This window comes from Camellia sinensis, unplaced genomic scaffold, assembly GCF_055761805.1.
Source record: "Camellia sinensis isolate YWXY unplaced genomic scaffold, ASM5576180v1 Unanchor1, whole genome shotgun sequence".
NCBI classification, from domain to species: domain Eukaryota; kingdom Viridiplantae; phylum Streptophyta; class Magnoliopsida; order Ericales; family Theaceae; genus Camellia; species Camellia sinensis.
Window position 1 is genome coordinate 11,101,792 of NW_028128987.1, and position 17,034 is coordinate 11,118,825.

Consider the following 17,034-nt stretch of genomic DNA (forward strand, 5'->3'; position numbering starts at 1 on the left):
AAAAAAAGGATAAGACAGATATGTTCAAAATTTAAACAAATAAAAAAATTAAATAGATAATAAAATTTTGAACAGATAGATTTTTTTTTGAACAGATAGGGTTTGGTTTGCACATATCTATACAAATAAGAGAAAGATATAGATATATATATATATATATATGTATATATGAATGTATGTATGTAATATGCACAGATAAGAAATAGACAAACAACAAAAATTGGCTTAGTATTTCAACAGATCACTCTTTAAATTTCAATAGATGGAATTTTATTTAGACAAATATTTGATCAGAGAGAAATTTGAATTAAAACGGTTAAAAAAGCAAACAGATAGGGTAAAAAATTTGAACAAAGAGTCAACAAAAAGTCAAACAAATAAAAAAAGGTCCAAGAGTAAAATTAGAAACAAAATGTCCTACAGGACTTTTCACCAAGCTATTTCACAAAGTATGCACCTTTTACCAACAAAAATATCCATTGAATCTAATGCCTTAAACACTCTCTAAATTGGATTTATCACCAATTTTCACTTATTTTTTGGGTATTTTTTTGTTGGTTTATTTTTTGCTTTTAGTGAATTTTTGTTAAATTTTTTAAAAATATTTTGGTTTTTAAATTCTGGTAGACGGGAAGAACTGAAAAATAAGAAGAAAATTTTTAAAAAAAAATTAGAAGACAAATAAGCATAAAATAGTAGGTTTTTTTTTTTTTTGGGGGGGGGTTCAATTTTTTTTTAAATTTCAAATAAAATTTACATTTTAGATTTCGAAAAAAAAAATGACATAATTTGGGGAAAAAAAACTCACTAAAGGCAAAAAAAATTCAAAAAAAAAAAATTGACTTCTTTAAAAATTCTCAAACACCAAATAACTTTAATTTTTTGACTTATTTAATCAAAATGACTTTTTTAAAACATTCCAAACAACTCTTACATTTATCCGTCAAACTTTTAATGGATGTTGTCAATGCCATTATTAAAATGTGATTTTTTTATTTATATCTTTGCAGCAGAAACGTATGACATAATGTGAGTGTTTGGAAAATTATTATTTTAGTAGATTATTTTAATTTTTGATCATTTTAGTAAGTTAAAATTTGTGTGTTTAAGAAGATGATTAAATTTTTTTATAGTTGAATATAATATTTGTGAAAAAAAAAATAATTATAATTTTAATATGATATTTTGTCTTATTAACTATTTTAATTTATTTTATCTTATGAATTTTATCCTAAATTAAACTAAAATCTCACTTGCTAAACAACCCCAATATTTGGCGCGTGGTGTTATTCTAGGGCCATGGATACTCTGTAGTGGTTTTCTTGCAATGTTTCCTATAGTACGCCAAAATGAAGAGTTTTTGGTGCACACACTCAAAAGAGACCAAGGATCCTCTAGAGTGAAATTTTCTTAAAGTTTTCTAAAGTGCTACATTGTGTGATTGAGATTTACTGGCAAGTCACATCAATTTTTCTGATGTAACTTGCCAGTAAATCTCAACCACACAATCACACACTCTAGGAAACTTTAGGAAAAAATCACTTTAGAGGATCCTTGCTCCTCAAAAGAAGAAAAAAAGAACAAAAATGCTTTAAACCACTAATTAGTGGTGGCTCTAACTATGTGGCAGTGGATCCCACCTACTGTCACATTTGTTTTATGCCTTGTTTTTTTTTTTTTTTTTTCAATTGTCACCTCACTAGTAGTGGGATTAGTGATGACAAATTAGTGGTCTATAGCAGTGCTCAAAAAAGAAAAGGAAAAGAAAAACAGAGCTCCCTTCCTTCCTCACAAATTTTGCAAACCCTACCCTCAACGGCAGCCAAGCCAGTGCTGGCACGGGCATCCCTTCCCCACCTTCCCTCGGTGGCATCCAGTTTTGTCCCACCACCGCTAAGCCCCCCCATGACTACTGATTTTTTTTTCCCCATCTAATTTCCCTCATCTGTTTGGTATCAAAATCATGAACCTCTCACTAAACAACTTCAATGGCAAAGTGGGTCAGACATAGTTCAGAGATTTGGAAATGTGTTTTTCTTCATGTTTATAATTTCAATTTTAGCACTTCAAATGTCCAAAAATTCATAAACCCACCTCACAAAAATCACCAGGAAAAAAAAAAAACACACGCGCGCGCGCACACACACACACACACACACAAATCCATCTAGAAAAACATCAAAAAACAAAAACCCAAATAAAAAAGCAAAAAACAAAGCTTTTTAGTCTTGGCTTTGTCAAATTCATCATCATCAACTATTGTTTTGGCCATGGTTCTGGATATGATCACAGCTTCAATTCGATCTCACACGTCAACAATGGCCAAGCTCACCGCTGAGATTCTCCCTGTATCTTCCTCTAACGAATATCTCGCACATCACCGTCGGACTCGCTCACTATCGTTCTCCTCTCGCCGATCCGTCGCTTTACTCTTCTCGTCGTCTCCCTCTTTCGACTTCACTATGCTTCGTTCGGAACTTAAGTTGTGGTGAAAAAACAGGAATAAAAAATGCAACAAGACGTGGTTTTACTAGCACTACAGGATCCCCAGTAAGAAAATACTGTAGAGGATTCAGACTCGTTATTCTAGGTGATCAATTCTAGACAATTATTGACAATTCACCGTGTTAATTTGAAATATATTTGTTTGCCTTCAGCAAATATATATATATCCTTAATTTTGTATTATTTTTTAGAGGAGTGATGGAGACCCCTCCAAGCAGTGGTAACTCTAAGAATTTTTGTCAGTGGTGTCAATCAAAAATTTAAATACCATATATCTTACAGAAAATTCACATTAATCATTATATCACATATGGAGAAAAAAATCAACAAATTAATTTAAATTCTAAAATTATAAGCAAAAATATTTTAATATATTGATATTATTATTTAAGCAAAAAGACATGCTAATACACGAGTTTCTACAATTGACCACGACGAGATTTCATATTTTAAAATCGTTGCATAATAAACTCATTATCAACACTATCAAATAGTGGGTTCAAAAGAGTAGGATTTAAAACTATGAGTTCAAAGTTGTATTTTAGTGGGTTCAATTACTAATTTTTTTCCTAAAATCTAATATTTATATAATAATAATAATAATAAAAATTCAGCCAGGGGGTTCGGGTGACACCCCTGGCCAAGCCTTGGAGCTGCCCCTGCCCAATCACCACCCCACCACCCCACACACATGTGGTAGGTAGTGATTGGAGGACAAGGAAAAAAAAAAAAATCCAACCAATAAGAGAGGGGGAGGGTTAAAGGAGGTGGAAAAAAAAAAAGGAGTCTTAGATATTTTTGTATTTTTTATATATAGAATCTAGTTACTTCTAGACTAGACGTGTCTAAAAAAAATTTAAAAAAAAATGATCAAATCAGTTTTAAAATAAAATTACAATAAAGACAGAAGGCCAGCTTCTTTGACTTTTCAATAAAATTAGCTTTTAAAATTTTTTAAATTAAAATCCATTTTCTAATTTTTAGCAGTTTTTAGCCTAGAAACTCTTAAATAAAAAATTAAAATATGTACTCAAAAAAAAATAAATAAATAAATAAATGACTAAGAATAAAAAGTCAAAAAGGCCGAGCCAAGTGGGAAGGGACGAATATAATCACCGGAATAATACTGGTATGTAGGACTCTTTTGACAATTGATTTAAAATCAGTTTTTTTGTGAATTTTTTAGTCCAAAAAAATTAAAAGCTGAATTTTTTTCCCAGTAAAATGTCCATTTTTTAAATAGAAAGCTAAAAACCAACTTGGACCAATTAATAACAAATTTTTTTACTAAAAATTCAAAAATTAAAGTGGTGGATGGAGATGGTTGTCACAAGTAGAAGGTGATTGGTGGTAGACGGAAGTGGTTGCCGGTAATCAAGAATGATAGTCAATGGTTACCTAAGGTGGTGGTCAAAGGTCGTTATCACCTGTGAGAGATGGTTGGAGGCGGCAGTAGGTGGTTGGAGGCCCAGAGATGTAGTTGTTGGATGAAGTCATTGACAATGATGGTGGTTGTGGTGGTGATGAGTAATGAGTAGTAATAAGAAAGAGTGAGAAAAAGAAGAAATAGAAAAATATATATATACATATATAAACAAGTGAAATTAATTTTTTTTTTCATTACAAAAAATTAATAAATTATTTAAAAAATTTACAATTTTTTAAAGGATGAAATATCAATAAATCTTAAAGTATGATCTTTTGAACCGTTTAATCCTCCTTTTTTCTTATGAACCCAGAGGCCCCATTAAAATGAAAATTATACAAACAGTAGTCACTTATACATTTGGGTTTAATTTTTTAAAGATAAAAGTGAGTTTCCCCAAATATGAAAATTACACATTTGGACAATCCGCACTATAGAGGTTTTGGATTTTTCCTCCTTATGAAACAAACCTCACATTACGAATAAAAATATAACACTCCAATGTAACACACTAAAAAACTAGTTAGTATATTTTTCTCAAACATAACAACGTAACATTCCAAAAAAACTCCTTAGTGTACTTTTCTCAAACGCAAGACTCTAATATAACACATAAAAAATTTCTTAATGTATTTTTCCTAAACGTAACACTCTAATCAATATAATCCCAAACGTAACACTCCAATATAACACAAAAAAAAATATTAAAAACTTTTTAGTATATTTTTTTCAAACGTAACATTTACAATTTAAAATTATACATTTACCCAAAACTTACTAAGAAATTTTTGTACTTCTTTTGGAATGGTTTGAAGAATTTCATATCTTTTTGGAATGATTGGAAAATCTCACATCCTTTTTTTAGAGTGTTACATTTGGAAGAAAAAAAATATAGTAATTTTTTTTTTGTGTAATACATTGGAGTGTTATAATAATGAGTTTTTTTGAAGTGTTATATTGAAGTGTTACGTTTGAAAAAAGTATATCAAAGAATTTTTTTTAGAGTGTTACAGTTTAAAATTATACATTTGTCCAAAACTTACTAAGGAGTTTTTGTACTAATTTTCAAAAATTTAAAGAATCTCATATCCTTTTGGAATGTTTGAAAATCTCATATTTTTAAGTATTTTTTGTACTCTTTTGATATGTTTTTTCAAATAAAAAAGAATCTCATATAAAATTCATCCAAAATTTGATTCTCATATATTGTGTATTTTACCTTTCTAACACAAAAGGAAAAAAAATAAATAAAAATAAGGATATAACCGTAAATCTAATTTTTAAATAATATATTAAATCTATCTTTCCAAAATCAATAGGACTAATTGGTCTATAAAAATATCCTTGAGATTAAACAGATCCCATTCCTCAAGATAAGATTTATAGGTAATTTTCTTTTTTTAAAAGAAAAATAAATCCTAGACTTTTTTATTTTTTTTTTAACATTTTCAAAAATTCTATACATATATTAAAAATCATAAACATAAATGTCATCAACCGGACACTAAAAATATTATTTGTCAAATAACTTGCTTTTTTTTAAAAAATTTTATTTGTTTTAAAATGCTGCACTAACAAACTTTGTTTATAAAATTATTTTACGACAACAAAATTATGTAATTGAAAGGTGATTCGTTAATATTAATAAATGATATAAATAACTTAGCTTTGACTATAAAAAATAAAAAGCTAAATTAAAATATATATATATATATATACTTATAGGTAAAGTGCCATAAAGTCCTAATAATTAGATTTAATTCTCATCAAGTCCTAAAAATTGATAATTAGTGGCTTTTTTAATCACGATTTTTATAAATTGTCGCTAAAACTTACAATTAGTGATTTTTTTCTATGACTAATTTTTTGAATTGTCACTAAAAGTTGAAAATTTGTGGCATTTTTTATGACAATTTTTTTAAATTGTCACTAAAACTTATAAGGCCTCGTTTGGCAACTGAACTTTTTAGCAAAAAAGTCAAAAAGTTACTAAATTAGCCAAAAAGTCAACAACCCATAACAAAAAGTCAAAGATTCTCTTTTCTTTCTACTTTTTGCACATCTTTTCGTAAAAAGTCAAAAAGTCATTTCAAACATACCAGTTTTTTTTAGCTCATATTTTAGCCAAATAGCCAAAAAGTTACTAAATTAGCCTGTTCCCAAACGAGGCCTAGTGACATTTTTTTTTGTCAAAATTTTGAAATTACCGTTAAAAATTAATAATTAATGACTTTTTTTAATAGTATTTGATGAAAAATGTCATTAATTATCACAGAATCTATTGAATAATAAGTTTACCTATTAAGATCTATACGTAAGTACCTTTATTTGTATAAGATTTTTTTTTTTTTGAAACGGTTTCACAAAAATGAAAAGAAGATGAATTAGTTTTTTTTTTTTTATTTTAAATGTAGGTAATATAAAATAGTGGTAGAGTGCATGAAAAATTTAAAAGTTATTACAAAAGGGAACAACTTGTCTCCGGTTCGGAAACAAATTGGATGGTATTGTTAGGCCTTGGTGGGCCCAACACTGGCCCATTTTGATGATCCAAATCATCTAATGTGTAGAACTTATCAAGTACATTATCTCTTTAAAACATTACGTTGATCGGATATTGATAGCCACTTGATTAGATTGTATATGTATTTGCGATTTATTTTTAAAATCATAATTGTCATTGAAACAAATGCAATTTGATCAAGTGACTATCAATATCCGATCAACGTGATTTTTTTGCAAGGACGATGTACTCGATGAGCTCTATACATTGAATAGTTTGGGTCATCGAGATGAGCCTAGAGTTAGGCCTAACGAGGTCCAACAGTACTGTCCAATCAGATTTCCAATTAGACAGTAACTTTCTTATTACAAAATATGGTGTCAATTATGCTTTTACTCCTATCACTTTTGCCTTTAGAATCTATCTTCCATTCCTCCCTATTTCCACATCCTTCCCCCCTCACCCTTATTCACATCCTTATCTGTTAACTACCCTTGACCTACTCTACCCATCCATTAGGCACTTCTTCTCACCTTTTCTAATTGTCACCAACCCCACTCTCACCTTCCATAGCCCTTCTTTCAATCACTTCATACCTTAATCTTACATCTTGACGCTACTATTTCCACTCTTCTTACTCAACCCTTTTCCCCACCTCAAATCCAGCCTCATCTCCCCACTATTGTGACACCCTAATCTTCTTCTCACACCTCCGTGACACCCCTAATCTTTCTCATTACTACCAACGGTGCTCCAACCCTTCTTTATTTCCTTCTAACTAGACCCAGCCCCATCTACCTACCACTGCGATACCCCAGCCTCCTTTCTACACCTCAACAACACCTTTAGCCTTTATTTTTACCGCCAATGACACCCTAGACCTCCTCAATTTCCCTTTGTCCAACCTTAACCCTAGCACCATTTATTTATTACTGTGACACTACAACCTTTTTTTCTACACCTTTCTGACACCCATAGCCCTTGGTGTGTCGCAAACCAATCTTCCCAAACTCTGGATCGTCATCAACACACGGTGGGTCAATGAATGATGCAACAGATCTTATGAAAAACAATGAAAAATTTTGGGTTTTCAATTGCTCGCTTGTGAGAGTAAATTACCTAGTAGGCTGCTCAAAATAATGCATAACTCAATTATTTCATTGCTTAACAACATACACTATTAGTAATCACAACCTGCTTCGCGAATTTTATATGCATTATTATTTCGGGCATGGAGATATTGCTATAATTTATTATCCTGAATTTTTATTATCTGTAGAGCATGAATTTTATGTATTATTACTCTGCACATAAAGATATCTTATTATGTATTGTGACAAAGTTTTGTTATCTATGAAGTATGGATTTTATTCATTGAGCTTGGAGATATTATTAGCAATTATTATATCAGATTTTTATTATAGGTGGAGCACGAATTTTGCTTACCGAGAAACAAGTTGGTATTTTGGTAGTTCTTAACTTGGCTAGGCACTTTTTGAAATAAGTCCTAGCAAGGTAGGCATTCTCAAAATAAGTCCTAACGAGGATAGGCATTCTTAGAATAAGTCATAACGAGGTTAGGTGTTCTTGGAACAAGTCCTAGCAAGGCTAGACATTTCGGAATAAGTCCTAATGAGGTTAGGCATTCTTGAAATAAGTTTTAGCAAGGCTAGGTATTTTCGAAATAAGTCCTAACAAGACTAGGCATTATTAGAATAAGTCATAGTGTCCATATATCGTTCTTGCTAGGCAATATTACATAATTATTTTTATTGGAATAATAATAGAAAGCTTTCACTCTTTCACTAGGTTTAAAGAGAATGAAAGTTGGGGACAATTGAGTGGGAATAAAAATAACCACAAGAATTATGTGGGTCCATACAATGCCACGCGACAGAGTTATAGATTATCATGTGTATGGCAATTGCCAAATCTTCGTGAAACACTGCATTAGTATTTTATGTTATGCAAAACGCATTTATAGATAAAATCTTATTGATATAGGAGTCATAAACAGTGGCGGAGCTAGGATTTTGATTCATGAAAGGCACCATTAATCCTTAGCGATATCAATTACAAAACTTAATCAAATTCAATTTTCATTTGGTGATAGAATGACTAAAGATCAACGTGATGTCAAAATTATGTGTTTTAGATATGTTTTAATTAACCGATGCTTCTTTTATTTGCTATTTTAGTTACTAAATATGATGATAATCACAATTTAAAATGTAATAACATGCATACAAAAAAATATGAAAAAAGAAAAAAAGAAGAAGATAGATGTGAAGAAAAATAAGAGAGAAATGAGAGAGATATAAATAAATATAAGAGAATATTTTGATAAAATTAAACATTTATAATGGTAAATTATAAGGAATTTATTAAAAAGAAAGAGAAAACAAAGATGAGATATAAATATTTTGATACATATTTGAAAATTAAAAAGGAGTTAAAAGAAAAACTTTTTATAATTAGAGGTAAAAGTGTAATTTTCAAAAAATGTGGGGCACACTTGCCCCTCTTTGGACCCTATGTAGCTTCGTCCCTAGTCTTAAATAACTGGAGATTGTTTGGGATAAGATGTTTGAAACATTCAAATTACTTACCAAACAAGTTGCTGGATATTATAAATATGCAACACCCCTATAGATTAAGGTACACTAGTACTCTCTATGAATTTGTTCATTAAATATTTTGATAATATTGGAGGACTGACTTAGGCTCGGAGGACCCTTGGTTACGGCTAGGGGGGTTTTGTCTTGTAGATAACGATTGCATGGTGTTATTGTTCACCTTTTTTGTTGGATATATTTATCATCAAATATGGTATTTTTTTATGTTCACATAGTAGCTATATTTTTTTTAGAAGATGTAACTATTTTTAAAGCATCACATTTTTTGAAATTATTTCGTATTCTTTATGTCTTTCTATTATTTTTTAAAGGGAGAGGCTTCTCTCCAGTCAATATCGGATTGAAGAGAGCTATTGGGACTCCATGGGCTCATTAAAAAGCCCGCATCGATGATCTGGATCGTTTAATATATAGAACTCATCAAGTGTTTCATCCCTGTAAAAAATCATCTGATCAACGTAATTTTTTACAATGATGACATACTCGACAAATTTCAAATATTGAACAATTCAGTATAATTGCTACAGCCTCTGCAGTGGGCCTACAGAAACCCAACAACACCACCCAACTAAAAAACCCAATTCAAAAGAACTCAAGTACTTTTTTTTTAAAAAAAGTAAAAGCCTAAGGCTTTATTTGGTTTAGTTTTTGAAAAGAGTTTTAAATTGTATTTTGGAAGATAAGTTGTTGAAAAGAGTTTTGAAAATTAAAAATTTGTCTGGTTATAAGTTTTGAAAATAATTTTGGGATGATTTCTTGTCGTTGCTGTTGTTGTTGTTTTTTTTTAAATAGTTGAATAGATGGGTGTGACATAAAATTTGATTGATTGATACGTAAAATGTGAGAGAATAAGAGAGGGGAGATGAGAGAGAAAAAGTAATTGATTGATTTATTAATGAAAAAATAAGAATGGGAGAGAAAAAAAATTAAAAATGGCACTCGGTTGAGAAGTCCAATTTCGAATTTTCTTAGTTCAAAAGTCCAAGCGCTGATTTTCTTCGTCCATAAGAACAAGATATGTAAAATGACCACTATACTCTTCGGTATGTAAACCATATACACTATCCAAACCCTAAACACTCACACTCATTTCTCTTTCTCTCTCTCTCTCTCTCTTCCCTCTACTCTTTCTCACTCTCTCTTCTCCGCCTCACACACGGCGATGATGATGTCAACTCCATCACCTCAGTTAGTGATTCTGCCACCACCACCTTCGTTACCTCCCCTCTCTCTCTTCTCCTCTTCACAGCCATCTACATTTCCACCTCCAGTCTTGTCGTCGCCATGTGTGTGTGTGTGTCTCTCTCTCACCACCGATCACCACCGATCTCCATTATCTCTTTCTCTCTCGCTTTGGTTATGAATCCCATCGTCAACTCCATGACTCTATCGTTAATCGCTGTTATGGCTTGCGCACCAAATCAAATCCAGTCTCTTTTACTCTCACGCCATCAATCTTTTTTCTCTCACTCCCTCTCTTTTGTTCCGGCCATGAGTCCCATCGTCGCCTCACTAACTCTATTGTCAATCGCTACCATAGCCTGAGTGTAACGCCCCCAAAATAATATAATAAATCTAACTCATAAACGGAAGAATAATATAAATGAGGTGCATTCATTTATTAGAGTTTGTTTACAAAAGTTAACACATGCGATATACATTCACAAATGTTCATTCCAAATCTATAGCATATATTACAATGTTGAGAGGATTGAAACTAAACATATAGGCATATGCCCTATCGGCTTTTATCTTTCCAAGTCGTGGCTTGGTTACACAAATATGAGCCTAGCTCAATACAATTTAAGTCCGTGGCTATACAAAAGAATAAAACAAAATAAAGAAGCTCTTGCTTCTCAAAAGTCCCTCCACGCTACTACCTTGGTGAAGGCATGTTCCCAACACTTGAAAATAGTTCCCAAGTAGGGTGAGCCAAAACCCAGTAGAAACATACTAACACAATATATGAGAATTAATAAGATATAAGTATGGTGCACATGTTCATTGTCCTACGACAAAATCTTTATAACTCTTTCCAAATCCATGTTATGCCGAACTCGCATCTCAATTCATTCATTTTGGTTCAATAGATACATCCATTGTATTTAACCCATCAACAGAGGTTACACCTCACAAGTTTCCAACAGATAAAATCATCACACAAATACATTTACTTATATTTGCCATTTTACGAAAATTTCCTCTGCGAGAATCGACACCTATGTATACAAATGGTTTTTGGGACTTTCACCTTGGACACACAGGCTAACTTAGTTCAACGGAGTCCATCCATTTTCTCCTCCTCAAAACATGAAGTACATCTCCTTTTTTCTCCCAAATATCATACATATACAATATATATCATTCATAATCATATTCAATGATAATGGTTAAGGGATTAGTTTCAATTTGCCTAATCCGCATGCAATGTCTACAACAATCATGATTATCCTCCATCAATAGCACAAAGCAAATATTTCTAAACACATATACAATCTCTATAACAGATAAATCATCAAATTCCCATAAGTGAGTGATTAAACAAATCCAACAACACAATTCATCTATATATTCTTCCAATTTCACATTTTCCATACTAATTTTATTATTTATACAAAACAATCATTCAAGACATTTTAGGGCAAAGCTTTTCATTTTGCAAATATTAACCCAAAGGCCAAAATCAACTATTTTAACAAAAGATAACCTCATATCCAAACCCCATAATCATTTATATATCACCCACATAGAAACCCCTATTTTCAAACTTGAACCCAAATCCTAGGTTTGTTCAAAACACCCCCAAATCTCACAAATTTCACACAATAACCTATAACCAAGTTAAAACCTATATTAAGGTATAGAGAGTCCCTACCTCAAGTGTAGAAGCACAAAGGAGAAGTGGAGAAACCTCAAAGATGTCCAAACTCGACTTTATTCTGATCAAATGGGAGCCCACATAATGCTTTATCTTTTTATCAAAGAGAGTAGGGTAGAGAGGTCTCTAGATCTAGGTGTATTTACAGAGAGAAGTCGGATTTTAGAGAGAAAAGGAGTTGGTCTAGGGTTTGTGAGTGAAAATATATCAAAAAGAGATGTAAAAAGATATTTCTGCGAACTGATATACGCGAGGGTCGCTTGAGCACAAGAGTTGTCGCTTGAACGACCACACACAATAAGTCGTCTTGCTCGAGTGCAAGAAGAGTCACTCGAGCGCAAAATACAAACTTCCAGAAGTTTTACCGACAGAAGACCGTTGCTCGAGCGCAAGAGTCCTCGCTCGAGCGAATAATAACACCCTCCCAGTATCTCTGCAGGCCTGTGAAAGTACTATAGATCACAAAGCTCGGTTGAGCGCAAGAAGCTTCGATCAAGCGAAAAAGCCAAAATTTAGGCAATAACAATTTGCGCTAACTAGCAACCAACATGTTTTAAACATGCCCAAGACATCCCAATACTCAAACTCAAAGGGTGAAAGGAGGAAAAAGACATGAACGACAACATTAAACCACGAGACCCGAGTCCTGAATATAACAAAGGTTGGTTCAAAACCAGAATCGCTATACTAGGTACCAAATCGAATCTAATCCGAACTCCTCATCATCAGCGAGGTACTCGGCTATGGTCGCAATGACAATGGAGAGTATAGAAGCATCGTCCTCCAAAACTCCCTTAAAGTCCTCCTCATTACCGGTCCTCAAACTGATAAGGTTTTTCAATTTCTTTATTCTTTTTCATTCTAGGGCTTTCTCTTTTCCACTCTACTTTGCTTTGCTTTGCTTTTGTTTGATTTGATTGATGATGCCCTTAGGGTTTACTCATTTCACATTTGTTTTTTCTTCTTCTTCTTTAGTATGTTGTTTTCATAAATGTTGGTATTGGTTCTTTTAGCGATCCCGACAGTCTTGAAGGCCTCGCATTTGCTCGGTGAAAGTAATGTAGCCTTATTCTGCTTTGCGTACAAATTCTTTAGTATTGTTGGTGCTTTGATATTTAGTTTTGCTTACTTTGATCTTAATTGTTGCAGATCATATGTTGTTTTATACAAGTGAGAAATATACATTGAAGGATAGTTACTCAAAGTACATTACTGAAGAACTACTGCACTTGTTTTAATTAGTATTTCGATTTCATGTTACATATACATGACTATTGTTTTGTCTAGGCCAAATTTTACTTTACCCTTGAGGTTTGGGCCATACAGTTTACCAATTAGTTTTGGTTGGGTTTTTTTTTTTTTTTTGGTGAATACGGTTGGATGATAATTCCTTCAACAATTGAGTTTTGAAATAGATAAACCTTTATTTGTGTTCTGTATGGGTGTGTTGGGATTGAGAAGCAAGAATGATCAACCAAATTTCTTAGATTTCTTATATTTCAAATTTCTTCATTGTGTTATTATTGTTGTTGATGTTGTTGACGACGACGACGACGACGACGACGACGACGATGATGATGATGATTGCAACAAATTTTGAACAAATAGAGGTTTAGTGTATTTCAATCACAAAAATAAATTTCAACAGATAAAAAAATATACAATGACTTGCAAAATTCAACAGATAAAAAGAAAAATAGGCACACAAATTTAAACAGATTAGGAAAAATAATTTTGAATTTCAACATATAAAAAAATTAGAACAAAAGTTTTAATAGATAGAAAAATATAAGATAAGAATTTCAACAAATAGAATTTTACACAGATAGAAAAAAAAAATAAGGCAAGAATTTCAACAGATAGACAAAAAATTTGAACAGATAGAAAAAAAATTGAACAGATAGTCAATGAAAAAGTCAACAAATAAAAAAAAGTCAACTAATAAATTAAGCGATAAAATTAGAAATAAAATATCATCCAAAACTAATAAAAAAACTTCTTACCAAATTATTTTACAAATGGTAGATCTCTCACGAATAAAGAATATTTATTAGATTTAATACCTTAGACACTCTCTAAATTAGATTTATCTTTAATTTTCTCTTTTAAAAAAAGTTTTAAAAATTTATTAATCAAATATATTTTTAAATTTTTTTATCTAAATATTAATTTAAAAATTAAACCTGACATTTTCCTAATTTTAAGTCAAACTCACAAAGAGGGAGTTTGTTGTACGACAAAAGACTTCCAAGAATTTGAGATCATCCAACCTCAAAACACGCGTAGCTATTTTTGAATGGTCAATGCTAGAGACTATTAAAAGTGATATTTTAAAATAATTATTAATGATGTGATATTTATTTATTTTAAACACAATAACATTGTGGCACATTATTAATAGTTGCACTAATTAGTACTGTCACTCATTTTTTCTTTTTGAATAGAGTAATGCTAGAGATCCCAAATATTCTACCAAAAATTTTACCAAATATCTCACATGAGTGTGGGACCCACATTTTAGTCAAAAAGCTAAAAAGTTATTAAAAAAGTTAAAAAGTCTATAATTTATATTAAAAAGTTAAAGATTTTCTTTTTTCTCTACTTTTTGCATATTTTTTCGTAAAAAAGGTAAAGAGTCACCCCAAACATACTAGTTTTTTTACCTCATATTTTAGACAAAAAGCTAAAAAGTTATTAAAATAGTCTGTTTCCAAACGAGACTTAAGTCTATGTTTGACATTATTATTTTTAGCTATTTTAGTTCAAATAAATAAATTAATTAAAAAATTAATAAGATAAAATATCAAATTTAAATTATAATTATTTTATTTTTTCTCTTATAAAAATAAAAAAAAAAGTCAAAAAATCCATCCAAAATGAAATTTTTTTATCTCAGACTAAAATAATTAAAAAATCAAAAAGTCAACTTACATCCCGAAAGCTAATAAGAACTATTCAATTCTTCCAATTACCCTATGATCTTGAAATTATGTGCATTTAAATTGTTTTAAAATTCTGTAAAATTATAAAAAAATAATAAGTATTTTTCTTATCAAATTAATTTATAGTTTTAAAAAAAATTAGAAAATGAAATTTTATAAACCAACGAAACAGAGAGGGTGTTTGGCAACACCAAAAAAAAAAAGTCAACTTCTTTTAAAAATTCAAAAATTAATAAATATTGACAATTTTTTTTAATAACTTCCTAAACATATTAACTAAAAAGATAATTAAAAAAGTAAAAATAACTAGATAGGAGTATGTCAGTATTTTTTAGATAATTAAAAAAGTAAAAATAACTCAGTATTTTTTAGAAAATAAAATAGAAACAAAATAAACTTACAACCATATATCACCAAGGGGCTGGTCTGGTGGTCAACACTTAAGGCTTAAGATTGTGTCTCCTTTATAGTCTCAGATTATAAAGATTGTGTCTCCTTTGTAGTCTCAGATTACTTTAATTAGGCTGCCTCTTCAGAGAGGGTGAGATTGATTCCTCATATTAGTCCGTCTTTAAAATCGGATACATAACATACTAATAACATACTTAAAAGGGAGAAATGCTAATGGGCTATCATTAATATTAAAAAATATTTAAAAAAGGTTGAAACATGTAAAAATTATGTGGAGTTTTTTTTTGGATTTTTTATTAATAAATCTCATTTAGAGGTGTTTTAATCCAATAAGTCTACCAAAGAAAATTATAGAGTGCTGCTATTAGCACCCTATAAATTATTTTCGATTCCCAATTTTTAACTTTTTTTTAATTACAATAATAACCTCAAATAAAATTATTACAAAGAATATCGTTAATTTTGGAACACCTCATCTCGCAATTAAATTGCACACCCATTACACCATAAATTAGGATTTATGAGAGCACCGACCTCCATCACCATCCATCCATCTTCTTCAAATCCTACCTTCAAAACCTACCCACCCACAAAATCTTAAAACCCTTCGGTGGTAATATTCCGGCAGTAACGGTGACAACCATTTGATTACCTAAATTTTCTAGCAATGACAATGAATGGAAGTTTGTCTAGTAATCACAACTCCATAAGACAAGAGGAGTACAACAATAAAAACTTGGAGGAGATTCATAACTTTGATTTTGTTCTTAGCTCATAAGAGATTAACTTTGTAAGGGTAAGTTTCTTGAAAAAAAATGGCAAAAATAATAAAATCTGTTTGTCATTTTTTTAGGATTGAACTCCCGAACATATGACTGAAATTCGGGAACATAGGCCCGATCATTATTTATTTGTTTGGGAACCGGTAATCGAACATTTATTATTTGTTTAGAAACAGATAACTGAACATTATTCATATGTTTGGACCTGTTTTACTAATAAAACTAAACTAATTATTATAATTTTTTTTTGCAAGAGAATAAATTATTATGAGAAATTTAAGAAATTATGTGTATATATATAGAGCGAGAGAAAGAGAGAGAAAGCATACCAACTGTGACAATGGTGGATGAGTCAGTAGAAACAATAATCACATTGCCTCTTTTTCTCCTTCTTCTTCTTCTTCGCTGTGGGCTTTGTTAGGATTTTTTTGGAAGTAGGGTTTTTTTGAGGTGTGGAGGGTGTGCATTTAATGGTGAAATGTTTTCACAAAGATAATTTTGGTATCATTTGGGGAGTGAAAAGAAATTTTAAGGGTTTTAAAATTTATAAGTGGGGGTCCAAAGAAATGGGGGGTCCAAAATAATTGATAAGGTGCTAATAGCACCACTCAAATTATAACCTAACACTACAACAAAAGTAACCTATGGTGACGAAAACTAGTGAAGAAAATCAGATTCGTCACTAAATAAAAATAATTCGTGAGGAATTTATAAATTTTGTCACATATAATAAAAAAATGAAAATGATAGGTGACAAAATTTATTTTCGTCAATAAATACTTCATTTTAAGTGAGGAAAAATTAAGTTTCGTCACCAAAAATTTTCCCGCTACTTTTTTTTGGTGGCGCCAAAATTTTGGGACTTTTGGTGAGAAAAAAATTTGTCACTAATTATAAAATTATTTGTGAGGAATATATTTTCGTCACCAAAACATTTTAATATTTTTGATA